Below are 9,102 nucleotides of genomic sequence, written 5' to 3'. Positions count from 1 at the left end.
GCTATGTGTAAATACATGTTTGTTCACAGCTGGAGAGAACACAGCAACAACCTTCTCCTTTTTTCCTTTCTCTCCATCTCTTTCCAGCACCGCATGAGCAATGGGTTAATAACGATAGTCAACAAATGTGCTTTCCTTTATCTCTTTTCCTTGTACTAAGACAAAAGATAACCAGAGTAGTAGGACCAAGATTCTTCAAAAAAAATCCCTTATCTCTGTGCTCTCCTATATTTGCCAATATGTTAAGTTCATCATTTCATGTGAGAAACTCTAGCCTATGCAAAGCTTACATTTATCCCATATGGAAAATAATGAAAATGAAAAGAAATGAAATGATATGAGGAGCAATCCACTGCACCGATTAATGGTTATGATTCTAATGGAAATACAGACATGAATGCTTATCTTTCAACTGTGTGTAAAGACGAGGGGAAGGGATAGGAGACTTTCAAACTGGTCTATATTGACAAGGTTTTAATTTCCGGGATTGTTCAGGTGCCGCCGGAAATTCCGCAGGATGTCCCGCATTTTCGTCCGGATGTCCCTCACCTTCCTCTTTCTTTGTGTTGGCGTTCTAACCTCTGGTGGATTTCCGAGGACTATGGTTAACTGCTACTCAGATCTCTTCAGGGTAAATCCAGACCGCTAGCTAGACTATCCGTCCAATCAGAGTTTTCTGTTGCACGACTAAAACAACTTTTGAGCGTACACATGTTCCACCAAAACAAGTTCCTTCCCGAGGCTATTTTGCAGAGGCACCGTCATTGTGTCCGGCACTAAGCGCCGCCCAAAACGATTGCGATTGGTTTAAGGAAATGCCAATAAACCAGAGCACGTTTTTCTCCCATTCCCGAATGCTGTAGACTAGCCAGACCTTTTCTCCGGAGCGCTGTGGAGAAAGGTCTGACAATGCGAACTGCTTTCAAACTAAAAGTGGCGGTCCAGGAGGGTTTTCAAATGCACGCACAAGACATTGCCATTGCTGCCTGGTACTTCAGGCTGTGGCCCTTTAACATGAATGATTAATCCACTCCAGCTTGCATGTGTCTTGGAGGGAGACAAAGTGTTCTGGCTCATCAGTACTACACCCAAGCATACTTTATGATGGAGACACAGTGCTAGATTTAAAGAGAAGCCTTTATCCCAATTAAGCCCTCTGAATTTGCCTTTGTTTCTCTTCCTCCTGTCATCGGCGCTTGTATTAATGGAGCCAAAGGAGTTTCATTTAGCTCCAAGTCTGCACAGGATTGTTTCATTTTACTTCAGTCAACAGCAGCAGAATCCGAGTAGTGATTTTGCATAATGAGTGATCTTTTATGTTGAAAATGTTGTATAGGTTATACACTAAGTGGTACCAGCAACAAATAGAACATGGATCATGCAGAATTTCCAGTGAACAGCGGTGCATGAATATGTTGGGCTTTATTTAACACAGAATGTCATATAACTGTTCAATGTGGACGGATAGGTGTTGAGATATGAGATTGCACCCCTAATCCACAGTAGTAACACAAAAAAAGGTAAATGGACTTGTTGTTAAGGTCTTAAGGACATTTATCAGATCATCTTGGATAAATCTTCACCAGCAAAAACCAGGACCAGTTGCCTTTGACTCACTATTTACAGATCGCCCAACTTGGAGGACTGATAATCTTCACAGATGCCCCTTAACCACATTTTTCAGAGGGGTTCATGATAAAAAAAGTAAAATCTTTAACAAACCCTCAGCTAAGCTGGTTCTTTCCCCCTTCTGCCCGATGGCAGAGCATTCTGGGAAATTCAATTTCCCTTTCATCAAAAAGCAAGATTTCATTTTGTAGGAGTACTGCGCTCAGTAGAGGAGACACTTCAAGATCAAACTCTTGTTAAGGAGACACTACTGTCTTAACTGTTTTTTCACTTTCGGCGGGTTTCATGTGCGGCGGCCTCAAGTGTTGTGGCATTTCAAAGTGTATATCTGTGTGATACTTTAGTTTTAACAATACCACTGCCTTTTGCAAGTATTTCTGAACATGTTTTTGCTTTTTTTCCTGGAAGAAAATAGTTTGTACTACTGTACTAGATAATTAGTTATGGTTATAAAAAGTACAAAAAGTCATTTTTAGGTATGTTTTCCTGTAATGTTCCCAAGTCAGCCAGGAACCAGAACCACCAAAAATGTTTTACATGAAAATGTCACAAAATTTTTTTCACCTTTTCGCCCAATTGCAAACAAAATATATAATTATTTGCTATGAATTATCATTTATTACATTGCTGTTTACTTTAGGCTTTTATCCTTTACACTGTACATGATGCTCACTTTGCAAATAGTCCGTTACAGCATATGCATATAAATGTAATCCACCTCTTTCACTACAGTAAGAAGAACTATGTACTGTAACAATATAGCACGATGTTTTCGAAGTACAGCCCCTTTTGTAAAAAGAAGCACACGTTTTAACCTCATGCTAGTATAGTACTGGTGTAAATGTCAACGTAGAGTCCTCTTTGAATAGACCCATTAGTAATTACAACACTGCACACTTTTTTAAGCCCAGTGCTAACATAAAAATGTCGCAAGGGATATTTTCCTTTGAATACAAATAGGCTGAGTCTTGAATTCTGTCCAAATTTAGTGCTCATGCAGTGCATCAGGCTTTGCAGCTATGGAGGTGTGATTGGATAGAAATGACTGTTTTATGCCAAAATCTTGTCAAACAACAAAAGCTGGAAAAGGGATTAAAAAAATCGAAGGGTTCTTTTGTCTGTCAAGTCAAAATTAGTTTAAACAAGGAGGGATGAGAGATGCGGGTTTGCTTAACTGGATTGCATTTTTGTGCAGCCAGATGTGTCACTTTGTCATGAGAATACACATTTGGGAAAAAACTGAAATTGTGGTTGTCGATGGTGGTAAAATCTGCTGTTGACAGGCCCCCAGGCCTGCATTTCAATTTGACTACAATTTCTGGTTTGAATCACCACCCTACTTAGAGCACTAACAATCAAAGTGTTGATTGCTGTAAAAACTTAAAGGTGCAATATGTAATACTGACAGCTAGTGTTTAAAATAGTTACTGCAGTACAAATTCAAAATCCCCCCGTCTCCTCCTCCCCAGACTCAAAGTTCACGGAGGTTGCCAGACTGAGTCTGCAGCATCCACAACAATGTTGCTAGACGCTTGTCTCATATAGCCAGACATTACTTCACAGCACAGCAGAGTAGCTAACGTTATGCTGGATATATTGACAGTCATAAAAGCCTGTGCTCACGCGGAGCTCTGTACCCAACTGACAGACAAGTTTTCGGCTTAGAATTACGGTTGACCACTAAAACAACAACCTCGCTGTGCTCTCAACCCAACGGACAGACGCACTTCCGCGGCTTAGAATTACGGTAGGAACCGCTAAAAATAACGCTACCTTGCCGTCTTCTCCACCCGAATGAACACACTTTATTGGCTCAGAATTACGGCAACAATCGCTAAACACACTGCAAACTCATGGTCCTCCCTTCACCGATTTACAGCCCCCCTCTCTTGGCTTAAAATAATGCAACGTTGTCGACTACACCCGCTTAACAGGCTACATGTTGTAAACAGCCGTGGCCCGCTTGCCTGGTCCTCCGGTAACGTTAGCAGTTAGCAGGGTTAGCAGGGTTAGCATTGGGATCACTTTACTGGTTGTGTCTCAATTGTTTTTGCAAGCAACCAACTTGGTTACTCTAGCTATATAATTCAATGCGAGTACACAAATGTTGAAAGAAATGCCCGTCCCTTGTAGCTGTGATCTTACCTGTTCAGGAGTAAATTAGCCAACTCAGCATCCTTTTACCCAGCGAGCAAGAAGTAGTCTAGAAGACGTCTAAAGACATCATTCTTAGACGTCCAGAAGACGTCCTCACAGGAGCCAGAATGAAAGTTTTTTGACGTCTTTTCTGGACGTTGTATAGACGTAAATTAAAGACGTACTAAAGACGTCATTCTTAGACATCCAAAAGACGTCTTTTCTGGACGTTGTATAGAGCGTAAATTAAAGACGTTCTTCGGACGTAGAGTTGTTAGACATCCAGAAGACGTCCTCACAGGAGCCAGAATGACAGTTTTTGACGTCTTTTCTGGACGTTGTATAGACGTAAATTAAAGACGTTCTACGGACGTAGTTGTTAGACATCCGGAAGACGTTCTCACAGGAGCCAGAATGAAAGTTTCATTGACGTCTTTTCTGGACGTTGTATAGACGTAAATTAAAGACGTTCTACGGGACGTAGTTGTTAGACATCCAGAAGACGTTCTCACAGGAGCCAGAATGAAAGTTTCATTGACGTCTTTTTAGGACATTATTTAGATGTCAAAAACGTGCTAAATATGTCATTTTTAGACTGCCAGATAAAAAGTTGTATTAGATGCGTTTTCTGTAGAAATGTCAAAGATGACTGTTAAGATTCTGTTAAGAAAGGCTTCTATTAACATGGAAATCCCATCTGGACATATTTGCAAGGATCAAAATAAAAAATAAAAATGTTTACTTCAAACAATGGCGTTGAGTGAGTTAGTTCTCACTGAGAAAACCCAGTTACTCATTGTTAATGGTTGTCGTGTCATGAAACTGCAGACAGACCATAGACCCAAATTATTTGAAAGAATATGGATTATATTGATTATTCAATTGAATAATTTTTTAGTTTATATAGTCTTGCATTTTTGTATCTTATCAATATAATTGTAATAAACTGCTTACCATTTTTCTGGAAAACAAACTGATCACTTCAAGAAATCAACTATTTAAATTTCAAAATATATTTTTATTAGTAATATTTAGAAAAACTTAAAACCAGAACAGCAGTTTAAATTAAACCAACAACACACTAATACTTAAAACAAGAACAGCAAGTATAAATTAACACAATAACATAATAAAACTTAAAAGTCAGAACAGTAAAGTAAAATAAAAGTGCTATAAAATTTTGTAATATTAGCACAGTATATTTATTTATTTATAACCACCACCCCCTACTCTCCCAGGGGCATGTTTTAGGTGGTCCGATGCGTCGACTTTATTTGGGCCTCTGTGGCAGCTGGCGTCCATTTCATGACAGCAGCTACAATCAAAGCAAAAAATCCTATGTAAAATAAATCAATTCAAATGCCACTGTTGTGGTTTAGCTTGCAGCTTAGATACAGATTATGCTTAGATGAAAATTTGAGTAACATCAATTAAATGAAATAGATCACAAAATTAAGTAAAATTACATCAAGCCTGATATTAAGCATTCCACACATATTTTTTTTAAATTACCATAATATAAAATCTTACCTTTTATTGCTGAAAACAATTTCTTGTCTTCGAGCCCAATTTTATCTTTTTTTCCCTTCCCTTTCAAATTAAACAGTGTCATTAGGTTGTTGGTGAAGAGCCTAATCCAATCCAAGACAAAAATAATATGCAATTATTCCACCACATGCAGAATTGTCTTCAAAAAAAAACAGTGATTTTGCATTGGCACAGCCACACTATTTTACCTTCATCAAATTGCCTGAAAAGACACTATACAATATAACCATATCTCTACATACATTACACCTCTTAGCTGAGAAGGACATAGGGCTTCATAAATTAGCGCGTTAGCCTTAGGCTGGCTACACAAATTGGCGCTGTGATGAGCCTGGCGTTTCTGTTGTGTGGCGGCTCGTTGCATTTTCTCTGTCTTTGCACACCAGAACGTGTCTGGCCGCTGCGCTGCTAGCCTTGTCTGTACACACGTTTCCAATTGATTTACTACAGTAGTACACTTCATGTTAAAATATAAAATATACTGGTTTGATTTGAAGACAACTTTGGAAGTATTGACTTTTATTCAAGTAAAAAGTATTGAATTTTTTATTACATTTATATCTGCATTTATGTCAAAACCTAGAGACTTTCAAACAACATGTTATCGGCGTGAAAAATGGCGTCGGTTCTATTTCTAGTATGCGTATGCGTTTTTGGCGGCATTCTGGGATTGGAGCCAGGCAAAGCCACGGTGCCACTGCAAATTAGCCTTGGGAAGAAATTTCTTATGGTGTAACATACATGGTTCAAAAGTTGTTTTAATTAGCGTACAAGCAAAACTCAGATTGGACAGATAGTCTAGATAGCTGTATGGATTTACCCTGCAGAGATCTGAGGAGCAATTTACATAAATCGACAGAGTTTAAAGTTGTATTAATTTAATTATTAATTTTAAAGAAAGATAACAGAAATTTGGCCAAGAAGAGTGAAATCTGGTGGAATTTCCTCTCATGCCCTCTTTTGTCCCGTGAGCCCATGTCTGTCTCTCCTTCTCTCCCCTTAATCCTCCGGTTATTGTTGTTTGGAAACCAGAAATAGGGCTTTTTATTCAACGTAGGGAATAAAACAGGGAAGTAACCGCTGCATTTTATTTTAATGACCATCCGTTTAAATAAAAGTGCATATGTCATCTCTCAAGGTGGCTTTGACTTACAAATGTAGCCATTTTCATAAAATATATAATATACAGTTTATCTTTTAGCACTATTTAGCTAAAAAACACCAAGATATAAAAACTATCCATATTGCCAAACCCTAGTGCACAGTCCTACTCTTTACGCAAACCAACAACTAAAACCAAACTACCAAATGAAAACAGATTGCGGATCTGTTAAGTTAATAAGTAAATAAATACCTGTCCATCACTTTGTGCGTGCAGTCCTTTACATCTTTCCCACCCACTCTTGCCAGCTGACAAACCTATAATTAAAAAAACACATTCAAATATATTAATGGTAAAAAATTGAGAACATTTGGGTCCAGTTGTTTGCTGCCCTAAAAACATAACATGTAAACCATACAAAAATCATATGTATAATCATGAAATAATGAAATATTTTAACTCAAATATAACATTTTTTTCCAAAACATTTTATCAGCAGGTAAATACAAAAGCTGAAAGAATTTGCTGGATCGATATTGAAATGTATCAATATATAAGATCTCTGCTTTATTACTCTCTTGCATATATTTTCTGGCATAAAATACGACTGCAGGGTGTGTCTCCTTACAACAAAATTACACGCATAATCTTTTGGAACCATATCACCCTGACTGACTTGCAGCTTGGCGAAAACAAAAACTCCTGCTGTTCGGATGTTGCCATTTCTGATATATTAACATTTCAACATTTTAATTAAAAGAAATATACTACAGTTTGATCAGAAATACAAATTTTATTATGATAAGCAAAACTTAAGTTACCTAAGACATCACCTACCACTGCAGATGTGTAGTGTATTGAAGTGAAAAGTGGAAATAAGTAGGGATGCACGATATTGGATTTTGGCCGATATTCGATATGCCGATATTTTGAAACTGATTTTGTCCGATGCCGATATCGATATTTTTCCCCTGATATATTTACACTTTAATTTTTACTGAAGAAAATGTCGCTCTCCTGTAGCTACCTTTACCATATTACACTCATTGTGTTGTAGATAAGGCAATACACAAGACAAACAAAACACATTTAATTCTACCATGTAGATTTTTACAAATCTCCACTGAAAAAATGGTACATTATTTCACTTAGAGAATAAATGATATGCCAGTGCCACATTTACATTTTTAAGTTAAGACTTCAGTACTTATGAATAAAATAAATAAAAATTTCAAATAAAAAATGACATCTTTTACTTGAACGTCTACCAATCCTCCACCACACACCATAATCATATCGGCTGATATATATCGGCAGAAATAATCATAGTCGATGTTGTGCCGATACCGATGTTGTGCCGATAATATCGTGCATCCTAGAAATAACACCTGTTTTCCGGTTAGAACGTTCTGTGTTCGCGCAACCCCTATTGGCATTAGTCAAGTCAAGTTAGTGCTGGAGCGGTTTGACCAAAAAATTTATATCACGTTTTTTTTATAATGATGACGGTTTTCCGGTTTATGACATTTTTAATTTTATTTTCATGCATAGTCAAGTGTTCAATGCATTTTCTACTTGTTGAGAGGAATTACTGCAGTAAATTGACTTAGCATGGTCTATTTTACTGTCATTAGTGAATATTGTAGAATATTTCCACACTAGTAATAAAGGGTTTGCATGGCCCTGGAAAATATGCTGTTGCTTACAAATAAGAGCCAGTCATGCTTCTAATGTAGTGAGGAATCAGAATGCAAAGACAATTGTAGTCAAAATTCAGAACTTTAACTTTTCAAATTTCACTTCTTCTTTTTTTTTTTTTTTTATAAAAACCAGTACAAAAAATAGAACAACTTGCAATACAGGTACATTACACAGTATTCAAGTAAATATAAAAAGGAAATATAAAACAAGTGACTTAGTGAAGTTACAATTTGCATTAATATTACATACACTATCACACACACACTCTCTCTCTCTCTCTTTCAATAAAGTGTTTATGTTGAGAGGAATGGATTCCAAATGGCTGTTCTCTATCATTTTACATTCAAAGCTCTGGTTTTTTGTGTTTAGCGTGAAAGCTCACGTGATTGCCACCAACTTCGGGATAACTATCACGAATACGTTTGTTAAGGATAATCAATAGAATTGTAAGCTCATTAGAGGTTGAAAAATTCTTACCAAGGTTTCAAATTTGTTTTTTATCCAGAAGAAGCCTCCCTCCCTCTCGAACTCTTCCAAGGTGTTAATCTTTATGATCTCAATGCTAGATTTAGGCATGCTCCTCTGGAGTTGTTTGACCTCATCAGTGAGAGTCACCAGCTTTGTCAGCACTATTTTTTGGAATTCTGGCAATAATGACAAATTAAGAAAAAAAATTACTCACTATAATCATGGTTCTTCTGGTAACAGCAAGGCATTTCAGTAAAAGTGTGCTCTCTAGAAATCCCAGAAAAATGAATAACTATTCAATTTGTTACATAACACTATTTAACAGGTAAACTTTAACCCGGTATTTGACAAATCAGTTGTATTAAATAACAATTTTATTAAGAGATGGTTGTCATAAATGCCAAAGCATTAAAATGAAAACCTGAAGTCTGATTCACCAGTTACAAAGAGTATGTAATGTATACATAAGTATTAGTCTGGGTGTTACATGAAAATATTCTTGTACTTACTAAGCTTCT

The 9,102-nt window shown here is 36.9% G+C and overlaps 1 long non-coding RNA gene across 1 annotated transcript; it reads right to left on the bottom strand.

The window, feature by feature from the left end:
• Positions 1–5,062: 5,062 nt before the first annotated feature.
• LOC120574841 lies at positions 5,063–8,614 on the bottom strand. Its single transcript, XR_005641915.1, has 4 exons — positions 8,594–8,614; positions 6,668–6,732; positions 5,296–5,396; positions 5,063–5,080 (listed from the first exon to the last, which is right to left on the bottom strand). It is a non-coding gene; the product is annotated as an uncharacterized LOC120574841 (long non-coding RNA).
• Positions 8,615–9,102: the final 488 nt, after the last annotated feature.

The sequence above is a fragment of the Perca fluviatilis genome, chromosome 15 (assembly GCF_010015445.1).
Source record: "Perca fluviatilis chromosome 15, GENO_Pfluv_1.0, whole genome shotgun sequence".
In the NCBI taxonomy this organism is placed as follows: domain Eukaryota; kingdom Metazoa; phylum Chordata; class Actinopteri; order Perciformes; family Percidae; genus Perca; species Perca fluviatilis.
Note: the sequence above shows the minus strand (reverse complement) of the source record. Positions and strands in the feature narration are given on the sequence as shown.